This window comes from Lissotriton vulgaris, chromosome 3_1 (genome assembly GCF_964263255.1).
Source record: "Lissotriton vulgaris chromosome 3_1, aLisVul1.2, whole genome shotgun sequence".
Taxonomy (NCBI): domain Eukaryota; kingdom Metazoa; phylum Chordata; class Amphibia; order Caudata; family Salamandridae; genus Lissotriton; species Lissotriton vulgaris.
The window spans coordinates 5,385,185-5,402,184 of NC_141689.1; positions in this window are offsets into that span (position 1 = coordinate 5,385,185).

Here is a 17,000-nt window from a genome sequence, read left to right on the forward strand (position 1 = left end):
GGTGGTCGTCCGGGCGTTCAAGGCACCCGTCGGCCCAGCACCGGTCAGAAACCAGGCGAGGGGCGGTCTCCGGCAGCAATGCAGGTCGGGGCTTCCAGCCTCCCAGCCCGCCCAAGCAGCGGGCGGACGAGGCCGAGGAGAGGCCCCGCGTCACCACTCAATTCTCCATCCGCCCCGGGGGGTCCGCAACAGCCTCAGGTCGCCCCCGGGTGCGGGACCGGGCTCAGCGTCTCACCAGGGCCGCGGCTGACGTAGGGCCGGTCCCACAAGCCCCCACACCGGCACCGTGGCTCCAGACAGGATGTCAGCAGGGGGTCCGCTCCGAGGACTGCTCGTTCGGGGTCCCCGGCCTCCCAGCCCGCCGAAGGCACACACGGGCGAGGCCGATGGGGGAATCCTCCCGCCCCCCGCAGTCTCCTCCCGCCCGAGGGGTCTGTAACAGCCTTATGTCGCCCCCGGGTGCGGGGCAGGGCCCAGCGGCACACCAGGGCCATGGCTAACGCAGGGCCGGCCTCACAAGCCCACACACTGGCACCGCAGCTCCAAACAAGACGTCAGCAGGGGCGCCGCTCCGAGGACAGCGCGTTCGGGGCTCCCCGGCCTCCCAGCCCGCCGAAGGCGCACACAAGCCAGGCCGAGGGGGGAGCCTCCCGCCCCGCCACAGTCTCCTCCTCACCTCTGGGTCCCCAGCTGCCCTCCGTCTCCAGAGGGCTCAGGAGCAGATCTCCCGGTGCGGCGACTCCGCAGACACCCCTTCACGGCGCGATCACAATGGCGGCTGGGGGTTGCCTCACGCACTTCGGATTGCCATTGCTGCACCGCTCCTCCGGCACCAGGCGGGGCAGGCCTCGTCACTCCAGTCTGCGCCGGCACCTCGGGAGGGCCCCCATAGGCAGCGGGGGGCCCGACGGGAAGCAGGGCGCCAGAACGGCTCCATCCGCGCAACAGGGGCGGGGAGCCAGGCGGGCCGGCAGGAGGTATCAACCTAAGCTCTCCGGACCAGGCTGCCTCGGAGCTCACAAGGGGGCCGCCATGTTGGAATCCTCGCGGCCAGGAAGAAGCAGGCCAGCCAGGGAGGCAGATCAAGGCAGCAGGCGAGCAGGACAACCAGGTGAGTGCGATTCAGCAGGGGCTGCGAGTCGATGGCAGCTGCATAGGACTGATGCTGGGTGGATGACGGAAGGGGGGTCCAGAGCACTCTTAGAGTGCGACCGCCATCTTCACGCCCCAGGCCACCTATTGTTCCAGTGTATTTTATAAACAACCTACCCAATCCACAGACGTGCTGCCTTTATGAAGGTGACACCATATAGTCCCTATAAGTGAGCTGTGTTTGGTCATCAAAGGTTGTACGAAGAGAGACTTCGGTGCCCCAGTGTGGAAATAAAATTGTATAGTTGAATTCATCCTGGTGAAAAAGCAAAAAACTGCAAAAGAAGCCAATGGCATACAATAAATACAAGAGTTTAAAGCCGGAGGAAAAGGTAGAAAGTTCTCTCCTGGTGGAGCAGCTTTTATGCTACGAAAGTGGCAGCAACAAGAGGGGGTATTGCTGATCATGGTTTCCAAGTTTGCAATAAACTGAAATGAGATTCGCAGTCCAGCAGTAAAAGTACTAAACCGCACCGAAAAATAACACTTGCTGCCAGAGATAAAGTAGTATACTAGAAAGGAAATTACTCTGCAAGAGCCTTTACATAATAACATGAGGGGCAGAGAAAATAAAAGATGTATTTTGAGCAGGAACCAATGTCAATGTAACCAAAACTCCATGTTGCAGATTTCTTATAATGGAAGAGACACGGTCCATCACATTCAAAGTTCTGATCGCAGAATCTGAACAGTTGTCTTCGGATGACCACTCAGTGGAAACCTAGCAAGGTTTCTTGATAGAAGAAAGGCAAAAGCTGTGTCATCTTCAGGCCAAGTATTTGAGCACGGCTTGGATCAGTCTTTTGGCTTCTAGCTATAATCCCCTGCCCAAAATTTATCAGATCTGTATATAAATGTGGGTTTGTATATATATATATATATCAGTATGCATGATAGTGACATTTTGTAGTGAAATAATCTTTTTATGACCTAATGCAAGAAATCGCTTTGTAGATTTTTTTTACTCACCAGTTGACCATGAACAGATTGTTTTACTTAAGACCATGTATATGAGATGTTTTTACCACTGGTGTTCACCTTCTGAGAAGTAATATTTTACAAGTAATTGGCTCAAGGGTGCAGAGTTTTCAGTTAACAAATGTGTGTTAACGTATGTAAAGCTGCAGACTATGCGAGTCCAGTCTGGGCAGGGAACAAGCAATCCAAACTGGTCTGGTTGTTTCTAGCCTTTGGTCAAGTTCTGTGTTTCTATGAAAACCAATAAAAGTGAATTTGATAAATATTCTGTTGCAAGTTGTATGTTGATGCCAAGCTTGACATTGGGAGAATGAGCCATTGGTGTGGTGTTGTGATCATTAAAACCATTAACTTTTTGCTTACCGAACAGCAGCCATGCTGACTGCGCCTTTACCTCTGGTAAGCTCACCATCTCCTGAGACTCTGGGGTCACCCACCACCAAGACCTCTTCAGATGAAAAAGTATCAGGCCTTCTTCATCAATGCTCCCAGGATCCGGAATGTCATCCCTATACTGATCCGAACTGCTCCAACTATGCTTTAATTTCGGTAAGATCTGAAGATTCACATCCTTAACACTGCATCATGATGAAGTAACAGTACACCTTTGCTGTTAGAGCGGTACTACTCAGATCACTTGGTGACTATATATTTGCCTATGACCCTGTGCAGCACTATGCTGCCTATCAGCGAAGTTCTTAATTTGTAGATACTGTATATATAAATATATATTAAATTTTCATTTTTTACCCACGGTCGCCAGTAGGTAGAGTTAGGACCAAAGTTTTCATAGGAAAATAGTTTTTTGTTTTGCCAATAACTTTGGCACCACTTGATGAATCTTTTAGGTCTCGCTTGACCCATCGCTTGTAATGGTCTGGCCAGACCTTAACCTCATAGATGCTATTAAACATTCCTCCCCAGTGCTGCGCTGTCCATTGGAACTAGTGCTGAATGGACGTCCAATGGTCGTGCGCAGCACTGGGGAGGTAGTGCTGCCGTCGGCCAATGCACCGAGGCAGCACTTAAGGGGTTAAGTAAGAGGGTCTTTAAGAAATGCTACCCAAAAAATGCGCTGGCAACAGCTTGCAGTGCATGTGAGCACGCGCGCGTGCGCACCACTCGCGTGCTTCCCCCCGCGATTACTCTCCCTGCTGGCATTCCCCCCTCCCTTCTCGCACAGTCCTTCTTGTTTGAGTCTGTCTTGCCTTCTTCCTTCCGCCTCCATTTGCACCTCTTGACACCTCCTGGCTCCTGCTCATATCTCGGTTGTGGCGCTGATAGACCCATGATGGGTATTTTGCCGAGTCATCGCTTTCCTGTCTCTTAGACTTCCAGCGCTTAAAAGCCTCTTTTTCCCCCAACGCTGTCTTGTCGGGCCTCCATCGCGTTCTTTTTATTGTCACTGTTATGACTCCATGGCGTCTTTCCACAGAGGTGTCCTTTCAGCTAGAATCTCTGCCTCCAGTTTTTCCCCATCTTCCGAGTCTATTTTACGGATTACAAAACTCACCGAAATTAGCTTTTTTCTTCAGCCAAATGGAGAATGCTATGCAGACAGCGCGTCATGCCAGCTTTGCTGGCTTCTGAGCACTATCCTTCCAATATCAAACTGTGGAACCCTGAACCTTGAATATGTTGTTTCTCGTTTGCTTCCTTTCGTCTTTGTTTCGCTTATTTGTGAGCTCGGGCACTGTCTTTGGCTGCCCCCGAATGACAATGTAAATGTGGTGCCTGTAAGGTGACAACCTCACTCCAGATCACTGCAGCCACTGTCTTCCTACAAATCATTGATTTCCTGTTTGCTAGTCTAATTAGTTACAGACAGCACACATTCCTGGATGAAAGGTCAACTCGGCCCTACCTCCCTCCGAGGTCTAGTATTTACGGTGATTGGTAGGAACAAAGACTGAATATATGCAAGCACTAGCCATTAACAACCAGGACGAAATTAGGGTTCTCTGAACCGACGTTTACTTTTTCTTGTTTATTCTTTACATTTTTATGTTTGTTATGGGCCTATTCCTGATAAGCATGAAACACCAATACAAAGAATTTTTTTTTTTAAATGAAAGAACAAAAACGTGGCATTACGTACTCTATCAAAACACGTTAATGTAATGGTCATTCTATTTTCTTGGAGGACTCCACTTCCGGTCCGTTCGACAGTCTTCCTATTAGCCCTGGATATGGCTCAACGTACAGAGCAGCCAATTTTGGACAGGTTCAAGTCTGGGCATCGGCTAACATCCTATGATTTTGGGCAAATCACTTAACCTCCCTGGGCCTACCAAAACAAGCAAATGCTTGTATTGCAGTTTTATTTAGGGTGAACTCGAGCACTGTCTTCCCCTGCTTACTACTCTGCCTGCCGCATTGGGTTCTGGTGTGCCCCTGTCAGGGAAGAGGCAGCACCACGCTGCGTATTCCGGCTCTAATAAAATCCATATGTTCCACAGTATAGATTTTCACGTTGTGCGAGGGGCCTTTGATCGCTGTAGCAATGTTTGGCTAGAGGTGGTCTTCCTCTCTCCTGTTTTGTGTGGCTTCAGTTCAAAGTGGGTCAATGCCTACCTTATACCTTGTACCCACCTCCCTTTTCTGTACACATGCTCCCTTGAGTGTGGACTGCAGAGATTTGCGCACATACTGAAATGTAGGAAATATCGACTAGTTTTTGTTGGACATCATGGAGAAATGCCACAAGTCATAGTGAACCAGCCTTTAACTTTACATGACTATGAGCTTATGTGCAGCGTATTGTTGCTGCTACCTGAAAGGTCCGGATCTGACCGTAAAAAATCTGTTCCCACAGCTATGGCTCTAGTGTAATTTCTTCTCAAAAAAGGTGTTTGGTGTACTAGCGGCCTTGAGGAATCTTTATTTAGTAGTCCGCCTTTCTTCCCTCCTGTTTTTAAAGCAAACAATAAAGCACAGTGTTCGCTGTCCTTTTGGAACTGTTAGAGATGATCAGTTCTACTGGTTGTGCTGTTATTAAATTGCTGAACACAGCTGGGTTCACAAGTTCAGAAAGACAAAGCCTCATACTTCTGCCAAACACACAGGAAATTGTAGGAAACCCCTACAAGCAAGGCAGCATTAAACCACGTCTACTGCTGAGTCAGCTGTCCGGACCGTTGGTATATGCACTCTACTCTACTCTGCATTACTGTAGACCAAAACAAGCATTTGCGATACAATAGCTCTCGCCTTTGGGACCTTATAAGTGTTTAACCATGCAAGCGTTGGTGTTGTTGCACCAAGGATATTGTGCTGCATAACTAAATACTTATAAGGTCCCAAAAGCGAGACCTATTGGCTATGCCAATGCTGGTTTGGTTCAGCTGCTGTGTTGAAGGTTGCCGGATGACCCATCCAGCAGGGGCTGAGAAAAAAGGGGTGTTCCAAAGCCAGTTTTCCCCATGTTATGTCTGGGAATTTTTCATTTTTTGAACCAACTACAGCCCCAACTGCTGAACACAGTTGCACCAAATTTGGCAGAAAGCTAAATGTTGGTCCAGAAAGCGTGCTTTTTGTGATTTGGTGTAAATTTGTTCTGTAGTTTCAGAGATATTAAAGTTTTAAAAATATAGCTCTCTGGGAATGCGAGTCCTTGCAGTGGACATGCAGATCCTACTGAAATTTGAGTGGCTGCCAACACTTCAACCAGGAAATGTTGGCAGCCATCTTGGAACTTGGTTTGAAGCAGAGTCCCAGAAAAAGAAAAAAAAATTGAAAAGGGACAGGGTAGGAATACCCTGCTCCCACCAGATGTAGTAAAGGGGAGGGGGGCCCACTGGGATTAAAAAACATTGTTTATTTTTCCGCTGATTTGCAGTTGGACACGCGAATCCGCAGCAAAATTAATAAAAGACATGTGGGCTCCCGCACATCTTTCGAAAGAAGACCCCGGATGGGTCAATTCTTGGAGGCATGTGGCTTACAATAAAGGAGGGGGACTCATGGGTCCCCTCCTAGGCCTTTGAAAAGCAGTTGGAGTCGCCACCTCCCCGGGACAATAAACAATTGAAATGTGGGGGGCCCGCTCTGCTACCCGCTGCCCTGGGGAACACCACCGCCTGAGGCCCAAACTGAATGATTAAGGGGGTCAATTGTGTATTTCCAACCCTGGGGAACACCCCTGGGGCTAAAATACTTGAGAGTGAGGCCATGTGGCACAACTCCAGAAGCCCAGATGGTCCTGTGGACCGCCACCCCCGAGGTCCAGCAATGTCCCGGGGTGCCCACCCCGGGACATAGCAGTTTGCTATGGAGCCATAGCGCACGACGCATTGCTTGGAGGAAGGGAGAGCATGTAAAATGCTCTCACTTACTCGAAGCAGAGCAGAATTGCTTTTGGACAGAGGGAGCTGCATTTTTGCAGAGTAGGTTAAAGCTACGTCCCCCTTTTACACCACTCTGCAAACGCTCCACCTGGCGTGCTGCTGGTTTGGAAAAGAATTCCACTTCACACCTGAGGACCTCAGGACTAAAGTGGACTACTTCCCCCAACTAGTGGTGTGCCAGGTGGGGTGTTTGAGGAGTCTTGGAGAAAGGGGGCATGACCTCCGACTGCAATCCAGCTGTGTGGGACTAACTGGAGGTAACAGGAGGGGTAGTTGGCCCCTTAGTACTCTCAAGAGCTAAGGGGACTAAATCTCCCAAGTATAGTGTGCCAGGAGGCTCATTTGCAGAGTGGTGGAAAAAGGGAGTTTGGCCTCCAAAAACCTCTCAGCAATCCTGCCATGTGTGGCTTACTGGAGGTAACAGGAGGGGTAGTTGGCCCCCAAGGATGCCCCCTTTCTCCACCACTCTGATAAACGCAGCTCCTGGTGCAATATTGTTTGTGGGATGAAGTCCACTTTAGTCCTGATGGACGTTGGGGGCCAGGAAGCCCTCCTGGTACTTCCTGTAAGTCCTACACAGTGGGATTCCCGAGAACTGGTCGGAGGTCTGCCCCTTTCTCCATTACTCTGCAAATGCAACTACTACTTAAAGAAAACATAGAAATTCACTGAGAAAACCGAAGGTTACAGGGACGTTCTAGTTCTGCTCAAGTTTCACTCGTACAAAATCAGTAAAATTCTGCTGTTCTAGTTAGTTAACTGTAACTCGCGCCCCCGCAATGCACTGCTTATGACCTCCCATATTACATCACTCATGACATGGTCAGTCACATCACTGATAACATCATCCACAGAATCTCTGATGCACCCACTTACACCTCCATATAACCTTTCATACACCCACTCTAACTTCTACACTACCATTTTCAAACCCATTCACACACCCATACCAGTACCTATGCAGCCGCTCATTGATTCACAGAACACAGACATCCACTCACCCATACAGCCACTCATACACCCACTGATAATCCCACTCACTAACACAGCCACTAACATCCACTCGCACCCATACAGCCACTCAGTCATTCACATATAGAGCTACTCGCTCACCCATAGTCAACCATGCAACCACTTATTCACAGTTACACACACATACCTACTCATACAGATACTAACACATAATCACCCATCCATCCACTCACATTCACTCAATCACCCGTAGTCACTCACTTACCCCATCACTCACCTATACTGCCTTTCACATACCCAGTTACCCATGTACCACCGACATGCACTCGCTCAGTCCTACACATGAATTCGCCTATACAGCCCCTTACAAACCCACTCATTAACCCATACAGCCACTGACTCACTGATTCATACAAAGCAAACACAAGGAGATGATGGACAGAGAGCTGAAACTTCTCAGAGACTCACCCTCCCCCCATCACAGATCTGGGTTGAATCCTCATTGTTCTTTAGCTCACTTCACCACCTCTGTTCAGATCCAGCCATATGCAAATCAGTTTTGACTCTGTGCCTCATGGGAACAGTCCACCCAAACTGCCAAGCCATGTCTTCCGTGGACCGGAACCAAGCATCCTGGGACGGTTTCGGAGTAACACCCCTCTTCAGCCAGACTAGCTTGAAACCAGTGGCAAAGTGAGCAAGGGACCCACGTCTGGACATACTTAGGGCGAACAAAGCAAACAAGGAGATGATGTTTCCGGTTCAGGGAAAACCTGGTTTGGCAGTTTGGGCTGGGTTTCCATGAGGCACAGGGACAAGACTGATTTGCATATAGCTGAGTCTGAACTTAGGTGGTGAAGTGAGCTAAATAACGATGATGGATTCAACCCAGATATGTGACTGGGGTGAGTGTCTGAAAATTTTCAGTTCTCCGTTCATCTTGTGTTTGCTTTGTTAGTTGGCAGGGTTTGTCCAGATGTGAGTTCTTTACATCATCCAGTGACAGAGTGTTTTTTAAATTTTTGAGTGTTAAATATATATACCAAGGTGTATTGGTAAATCATTGGGTGTATGACTATGGATGTTTCAATGGGTGCTTGACTGACTGTATAAGTGAGTGATTTGGTGTCTCATTGAATGTATGAGTAAGTGACTGGTTGTCTAAATGTGGGTATCTGTCAGTTGATGTCTAAGTGGGTGTCACGTTCCTGTATGTAACAAGGAGTGCATCTAGCAGGTTGGCGGTCTAGCGCTATACAGCAGCACAGTACCGCAGGTCACCACTCAACCACTTCCGAGTAACACCATTTTAACCTGACATAATTCCTCACGCCGGCCCTTCTGATACTGCAGCGGACGCTGAGGAGTGCAATATCGTACTTTTGCTTTGCCTGTATTCTTCGGTAAGTGCAGGAGCCCATTACCATTTCTTCCATGTTGCTGGAGCGCAACACTGTACTTTGCTTGGCTGTGTTGGACTTGGCCCTTCTGGCAGGTTCACCCCTGAACTTTTTGCATTGAACTCTGAGATAAGTATAGTGATTTCTGGTCTTTCTGCACTTTAGCACTGTGGCGCAGTGTAAAATGGTAGTTCCTGATGTGTGGGGAGTGCAGGGTCGAGTTTGGTATGTGCGGACTCATGTGATTAAATGCTGCACGATGATGTGCGTGGATTTATTGTGTCTAGTGTGGAAGTGCCACTTCTAGAAGTTGGCATGTCTGTGCAGTGACTGTGATTTGACTGTCTGGCTTGTGATTGGCTGGAGCTGGCTGGTGTGCCTGGCTCCAGGAGTCCGGATGGGTCTGCCCCAGTGGTGAATGGAGGGATCTGCATGTTGATGGGAGGGAGGAGTGCACCTGGGACCTGAATAGGACTGGGCCTTCCCTCCACAATGCTGGCTCCACCCCCTGTGGTGTGTCTGATGTCCCTGACCCATGCTGTGAATAGGGAGAGGGGCTGAGCAAAACAAAGTGCCCAGGAACCAGTTGTATCTGGTTCGCCCCTTGCCTGCACCTTTGTAGACAAAGGATTTCTCTGTATAAAAGAGGGGCTGTGACCCCATGAAAATGTTCTTGTGTTCCGACTTGAATCTACCAGGGGCGTGCTGCTGCTGGGGCCCAGGGAAAGGCTTGCCTCCCTGGGCCCTGCCCAGCCCCTGGATTGCTGATGGACTTTGTTGCTGGAGGACTTCATTATTTGCTATTCCTGGAACCCCTTTGGCCTTTCTTCCCAGCCTCCAGGGCCTTTTGTAAGATGGGAGCGCTAGGCTCCTTTTCCTCGTGGCCCTGTGAGAGGGAACCCCCAGCGTAGGGATTCCCCCCTTGGCCCCTTCATCGCAGGTGCCCACCCGGCATTATGCCCTGTGTTGAACTGTGCCCTCTTGGGAGGATCATCCCTGAACTTTTTGCCTTCCTCCAATATTCTCTCTGACCTGTTTTTGTTGGTTTAATGACTCTGGGCACTTTACCACTGCTGACCAGTGCTAAAGTGCATATGTCCATGATTGACTTATTTGGTTTACTATCAGTCCCCAGTAAAGTGCACCAGGAGTGCCAGGGCTTGTAAATACAAATGCTGCTGGTGGGTTTGTAGCACTGGTTGCGCCACCCACAGAAGCGGCCTAGTAAAACGTGTCTAGGGTCTTCCATTGCAGAACCTGCGTGCAGTCTGGTACCGTCATGCTGACTGCGCAAGTGCACCTACTTGCTAGTCCCTTAACCTTCCCTTAACTTCATATTAGTCACCCCTATGGTAGGCCCAAGGGCAGGGTGCATTGTAAGCATAAGGTAGGACAAGCCCTGATGTGCGTGGCATGTCCTAATAGTGAATTACAGCCAATTTCGTTGTTCACTATTGTAAGGCTACCTGTTCTCATAGGCCAGAATGGGCTGGTGGAATTATTACACTCTATAATCCCAGCAGGCTCAGGGAACATGGTAGAAAGTCAAGTTTAGTATTCCTGAACTCAGAATAATAAAATACTTCTTTTAGTAAAGTTTATTTTAATATCCTGTGTTTGCAAATTCTACTTTTAGAAAGTTAGCATTTGCTTGCCTAACCATTTCAGCCCGCCTCTGCTTTTATGTGTATCTGCTGTCTGGGTTCTGTGAGTGACAGAGCTAGGGATGATAGGTGGTGAATGGAGGGATTACACCAGGATGGGTGGGAGAGTGCCCCTTGACTCTGAACAGGGCTGTGCTCTGCAACCACAATGCTGGCTCAGCCCCCTGTGGAGCGACTGATGACTCTGCCCTGCACCTGGCCCAGGAAGAGGGAAGACTGTCAACAGAGTGCCCCTGGCTGTACTTGTCATCACAATGCTGGCTCCACCTCCTGCGGAGCGTCTGATGTCCCTGCCCTGCACACTGAAAGGAGAAACCAGAGCCTGCAAAACAAAGTGCTCAGAGACTGACTGGATTAGGCAAAGGCCCCCCTGACCTGCAAGAATAAAAGAAATGTCCTATAAAAGTAGGAGCCCTGCTCCTAAGAAATTAGATCCTGCTTGCACTAAGAAGAAACTCTGCCTGAAGAGAAGGACCTGGGAAAGCTGCATGGAGGACTACTGTCTCTAATCCTGAGAGACTGGCCTGTGGTGGGTGCCTTGCTGCAAGAAGGAGAGGAGACAAAGACTGAGAAAGCCTTTATTTTATTAAACTGGTGCATTCTGCTACAAAGATCTCCAAGGGCTTGCTTGTGAACTTGCCCCCTGAACTGCGCCCCTTGAACATTGGGCGCTTACCCCCTGAAGAAAGAAGCGGCTGCTGGTGTGACCAGTCCTTTCAGCACTGACCCCGGAGACCTAGTGCGACAGGGAAGCTGTCCCGCACTCATGAGAGCCTGTTCATTCCATCCCGCCGGGCAACGCGACTCCTGGACACCTGTGACGCAACTCGCACCGCAAAGGCCTTCCCCGTCTGGCCCAAGCACCGTGAGCTGCCGCTACAAGCCCGAAGTCACACCGCAAGAAAGGACCGGGTGGTACAAGTAACGTGAACCTGTGGCCCCGAGCCGTGGAACACACCACAAAGACTGCCTGCACCGGTGCTTGCCCCCCCCCCCCCTCTGGGAGAACGCCGCTGGATTCATCCCCAAGCCGCAAGAAAGGACCGGGTGGTACAAGTAACGTGAACCTGTGGCCCCCGAGCCGTGGAACACACCACAAAGACTGCCTGCACCGGTGCTTGCCCCCCCCCCCCCCCCCCCTCTGGGAGAACGCCGCTGGATTCATCCCCAAGCCGCCGCCACCTCTCCAGGACCCCAGGACTCTGCCCTTGTGAGCCTGTGTCCCCCGAAGCACCGCCAAACGACTGAGAAGCGACCCCGTGGCCTCCGCGCCACTCCGCCCTCAAGGAAAGCACCGCAACGTCGGACCGCTGCATAGAGCGGTCCGCCCCGAGCCTGCAAGTGAGACCAAAGGTACTGTAAATGGAATCACGGTACGAGTCGCATTCTATCACTACGACTTTCACCGCCTGTGTGCCTTGAGGCCCCTGGTACGCCTCCACTTGTGCGCTGGGCGAGGCTCGCCTCGTACTGCCTGTTTGACCAGAGGCCCCTGGTACGCCTCGAGCTGTGCACACACCCTGCTGGTAATTGTAAACATTCTTGTGCCCCTACGCCTGAAGGTACGAGTCGCACAACCTTAGTACGACTCCTACCCCTTGTCCTGATCAGCCGCGGTGTACGCGTCTCACGCGAGATGCATGAGATTTGGTAGGGCCTTTTGCCGGTGAGTGTACGAGGCGCACAGGAGCGCTAAGGAGGGCTGAGACCTCAAACGAACAGTACATTAACCTTAAAAACAGTACCTGAAGTACAGTGAAGTTGTTTTGAACAGTATTCCACCCTTTTAAAGACTGGACATTGGAATATTAAGAACCGTGGCATCTTAGAGTAACTGGAATTGTAAAACCTGCATTTGAAGCCTGCTTGAGAGTTTTTATATAAAGCCTATATTTTTTTACAAACCTACAGTCTTGTGTCCCTGTGTGGTGGGTTGAGGGTCATTGTGGGGGATGCTTAACCGTATGTACTCCAGAGATTAGCCTTGACTGCTTGCGCCACATCACCTAGAGGGTGAGCAGGGGTTATTTCCTGAGAGTAATCCTTTGCCCCGACTTAGAGGAAAGGTTTCCTGCTTGTCGCAAGTACATACCAGCGCCAACCAGAGACCACCAATTCTAACACCCGTGTTTTTATATTTTAAATAGCAGGAGCCCACCCTGCTTTATCGTCCAATTCGTAGGGAGCCTACCCCTCATTTGCGCTCTATGAATTTATTTATTTATCTTGCGGGTGCCCACCCCGTTATTTTATTTACTTTTTTTTGCAGGGAGCCTACCCCTCTTGCCGCCGAGGATTCACCGCCGCATCCCCGAGCTGCTTGTTGAAACGCTGCCGGGCAGCTGCCTGCTGTGAACCGGAAGTGCTGGAAGTGGGCGGGCTTGGTGCCCCTTAGTTTCACTTCCCCCTGCCTGGGGAAGCCATTGCAAGCCTTGCCGGTCTCCCGTGTGGAGAGGGAGAGCGGAGATGCTGCCCTCTGCCGGGGGGAAGCCGTGCAGGCAGCAAAGATTGGCGACCGCAGCGCGAGAGCCCCGTCCGCGGCCATCAATGATGCCCGCTAGGGCCCCCTTGAGTGAGGGAGAGCCCCGGCAAGCCACAAAGAAGAGACCGCGTCCCCCTGCCGCATTGTGAGAGGAGCCATGGTGGAGGAGGAGACCCGTCCTGCCGCCAAAGCCAGGTGAGCAGGGCCCGTGTGCAAGGGCGCCTAGCAGAGGCCCCCGGTCAGAGTGGCCCCGTTTGTGCAGTGGGCTGCTCCCACCAGCCATAGTTGTTTAAAGGGCCATAGTTATCCAGAGGGGCCCACGCATTTGCGGATCTCTAGAGCCCGAGTGGCTCCCCCATTTTCAGCCCCATCTCCTCCCGAGCCTGAGAGGCTCCAAGGGGGGGCACAGCCATTTTAAAGCCCATGAGGGGCCAGAGAAGCCCGTGCTGAGCCCCGTGGCCCCAACCTTTTGCGCAGTCTTTTTATTTGAGGAGCCAGAGTGCTCCAGATGGCACATGTGTTCAGAGCTTAGAGGGCTCCACCGTTTGCGCAATATGTATTTTCAGAGCCCGTGTGGCTCCAACCTTGGCGCAACTTGTCCTAGAGGGCTAATGAGAGTCCCTGTCGCAGTTTTGCTTCACAGCTGCCCAGCAAGTAGTGGGCAGCTGCACCGTTTAGGTTTTCTTTTCTACGGACATGTCTCTGGACTCAGAAGTGAGTCACACTCCTTCGCCCCTACTTCGGCCTTCCCCAGCTGCGCAGCACTTAGTGCCAGCTGCAGCGTTTAGGCCCTGTTCATGTCCTCAGCTGCCCAGCAAGTAGTGGGCAACTGCTACGTTTAGGTTTTGGTGCAGTGGCGCTACCTAGACCTTGATGTGAGTTATGTGCTAATGCTTTGGGTGTTAGGAAATGTGCTGTGTGTAGTATGTTTTGCGCACCATGTGTTCTGATACCTCTAAATGTTTTTATGCTTAGGAGGTTGTTTTTCCTAGTATAGTTATGCTAGTGAGTTCATGGTTCCCTACATGATATATGCCTAAGGTGTTTAGGATTCTGTAGGATGTACTTACCTTTTACCAGTGGTTACTGATTGTGTGCTACATTTGCTATTTAGTGCTACAATTCTATGTTCTGAGTGTTATTCCTACAAAGTGCTATTCCTACCAAGTACTATTTTCTACCAAGTGCTTATTCCTGACAGTGGTCCATGTGGCCCTGTCCTGTATATATAATCCCCTGTAAATTCCGCCCGTGCCAGTGGCACAGTGTAAATTGTGTGTTTATTATCTAATGTGTTTGGTATAATACAAAGGCTATTTTTATATATAACCTTGTGTGGAGTTTCCTTTGTGGTGGGCCTTGGGTGTTGTTGCTGGGTGCGCGTGCCAATGCTTTATACATCGCCTCCGGGATAAGCCTGACTGCTCGTGCCAAGCTACCAAGGGGGTGAGCAGGGGTTATTCTTGGCATGTAACTCCCTTGCCCTGACTAGAGTGGTGGTTTCTGCCTGGCTTTGGCGCAAGCCTTAGCCAACCAGAAATCCCATTTCTAACAGGCTGTATTACCCATGGTGAGCGCAGGAGTGTGTCGCCTTCCCTAGCTTTGTTGACCCCCTGGTAAGAGCTGGAGCCTGTTACCGCTTCTTCCTGGTTTTCGGTTTTCACGGTGAGAGCTGGAGCGCAACACCATACATTTGCATTGCTGTTTTTAAATGGTGAGCATAGGAGCACGTCGCCATTCATAGCCCTGTTTTTCCCGGGTAAACGCAGAAGCGTGTTACAGTTTCTTGCCCTGGATATTGTTTCAGAACAGTGAGCGCAGGAGCGCAACACCGTTCTGTTCCTTTGTTCTTCCTGGTGGTAACACTGGTGTTGTTACCTTTCACCCCCTCATCTTCACGGTGAGCGCAGGAGAGCTTCACTTATATTTCCTTTTGCCTTTATACCTGATATTAAGCGCAGGGCGCGTTGTTACTTTCCGCCTACCGCAGTTTGGGACTACCTGGAATCTTCCCTTCTTTCAGGCTCCAAGACAGGAAGACGTGATTATCCAGGAGGGTCCATATTTGTTTCACCACACCTTCAGGCAAGCCCCTACCAGGATTCCTTCCCCCGGCTGTCCCCACGCCCCGGTCTGGTACTACTAAGGTAGGACAAGGGAGCAGGTGGAAGACTGGTGAGGTTATTCATATCATCTCCGTGAGACAACTCTACAGGCTGGCGGTAAGGCTTGTGGGGTCCTTGACAGTTGCTATATGGGTGTGTTACTGGGTACGTGAATGGCTATGTGGGTGATGGATTGGTTGTCTGATGACCTCTATGGTTGTCTATGTGTTGGTGAGGAGGTGTGTGACGGCCTGTATGGATGAGTGAGTGGGTGAGTCAGTGGCTGTATGGGTTAGTGAGTGCATGTGTGAGAAGCTGTATGGGTGAGTGAGTGTATGGCTGTGTGGGCTTTTGAGTGCTTGTGTCAGTATGGTTGAGTAACCTGGTATGTGAAAGGCAGTATAGGTGAGTGACTGGGTGTATATGTGAGTGAATGTGGCTATATGGATGAGTGCATGCTTCTGTCAGTGACTATAGGTGAGTGACTACATGTTACTATTTGTATGAATAAGTGGTGTATGTGTAACTTCATGTGAGTAAATAGCTGTGTGATTGTGTGTCTGTCTAGGTGTGTGAGTAGTTCTATGGATGACTCAATGTATAAGTATTTGTATGGGTATATGAGTGGATATGTCAATGGCTGTATTACTGAGTGAGTGGGTGTATGAGTGGCTGTAGGGTGAGCGAGTGGATGTGTATATATATGAATTAGTGAATATGCGTGTAAGTACTGGAATGGCTCTGAATGGGTTAGTGAATGGTCGTATGGGAGTGGCAGTGGGTGTATTAAAGATTCTATAAGGGTGTGCGTGGGTGCATCAGAAATGCTGTGGATGATGTCATCACTGATGTCATTTGAGGTGTCATGAGTGATGTTATCAGTGATGTCACCGACCATGTCATCAGTGACGTAATATGTGAGGTCATAAGCAGTGGATTGCGGGGGTGCAAGTTATAGTTAGCTAAGCTAACTATAACTGCTGAATCTCTCTGGTTTTGTACGAGTAGAATATCACCTTAACTATAACATCCCTGTAACCTTTTTTTTTTAAATGATGTTCACTAACTAGAACGTCCCTGTCACCTATGTTTTTTTTCAGTGAATTTCTAAGGTTTTTTAAATGTTAATTGTTAACTATGACGTTCTTGTATCCGTTGTTTTTTTCCAATTTCAAAGGTTTTTTTAAAATTCTGTGTAATTGTAAGGTCCATTTTTTTCGTAAGTGAACCTCTAAGATTTTCGTACTTTCTTTCTATAATTGGATATTGTGTATATTTATATAAAACACCACTTAATTTTTTATATTTCATATGTGTTTATCAGAAAATACATTAATTCGTTTTATTTTTAACAATTTTTTAAGTAGGCACATTGTTGCATTTACAGTGAAGATTCTCTCATCAGTAAATCGATTTCACATACTGAAAAATACACTTAGACATTTTTTAAATAAAGTTTAACTCGAAATATTTAGTAATATATTGTTTTAACTTATCTTTCTGTGAACAACTTAGGAGAAAGCCACCTTTACAAACAAAATGTATATTTGCGACTACTGACGTTGCCTGCGATGACGTCGGTAGTCGCAAAGAGCGCGTGATTTATACAAAGTGTAAAACATATATATAGGCATTCTACAATATGTTTAACAGTAGAGCTTTATCAGTGTACTTTTCAAACTTATATTTTTCATGGGGGTATCCTAGAATATTCCCTGCCAACACGTTTTCCCATTTCGGCGAAGACTGCGTAAGTTGCAATGACGTCAGTAATCGCTGGTAGTGCGCTTTTACCAACAACTATGAAACTTCTTCGTAGAGGTATTGTGAACAAGTTAAGTATAGGTGTTCACTTTTTTAAAATCGATAATTCTGCTTTTCTTTGCATTTTTAAACAAAAC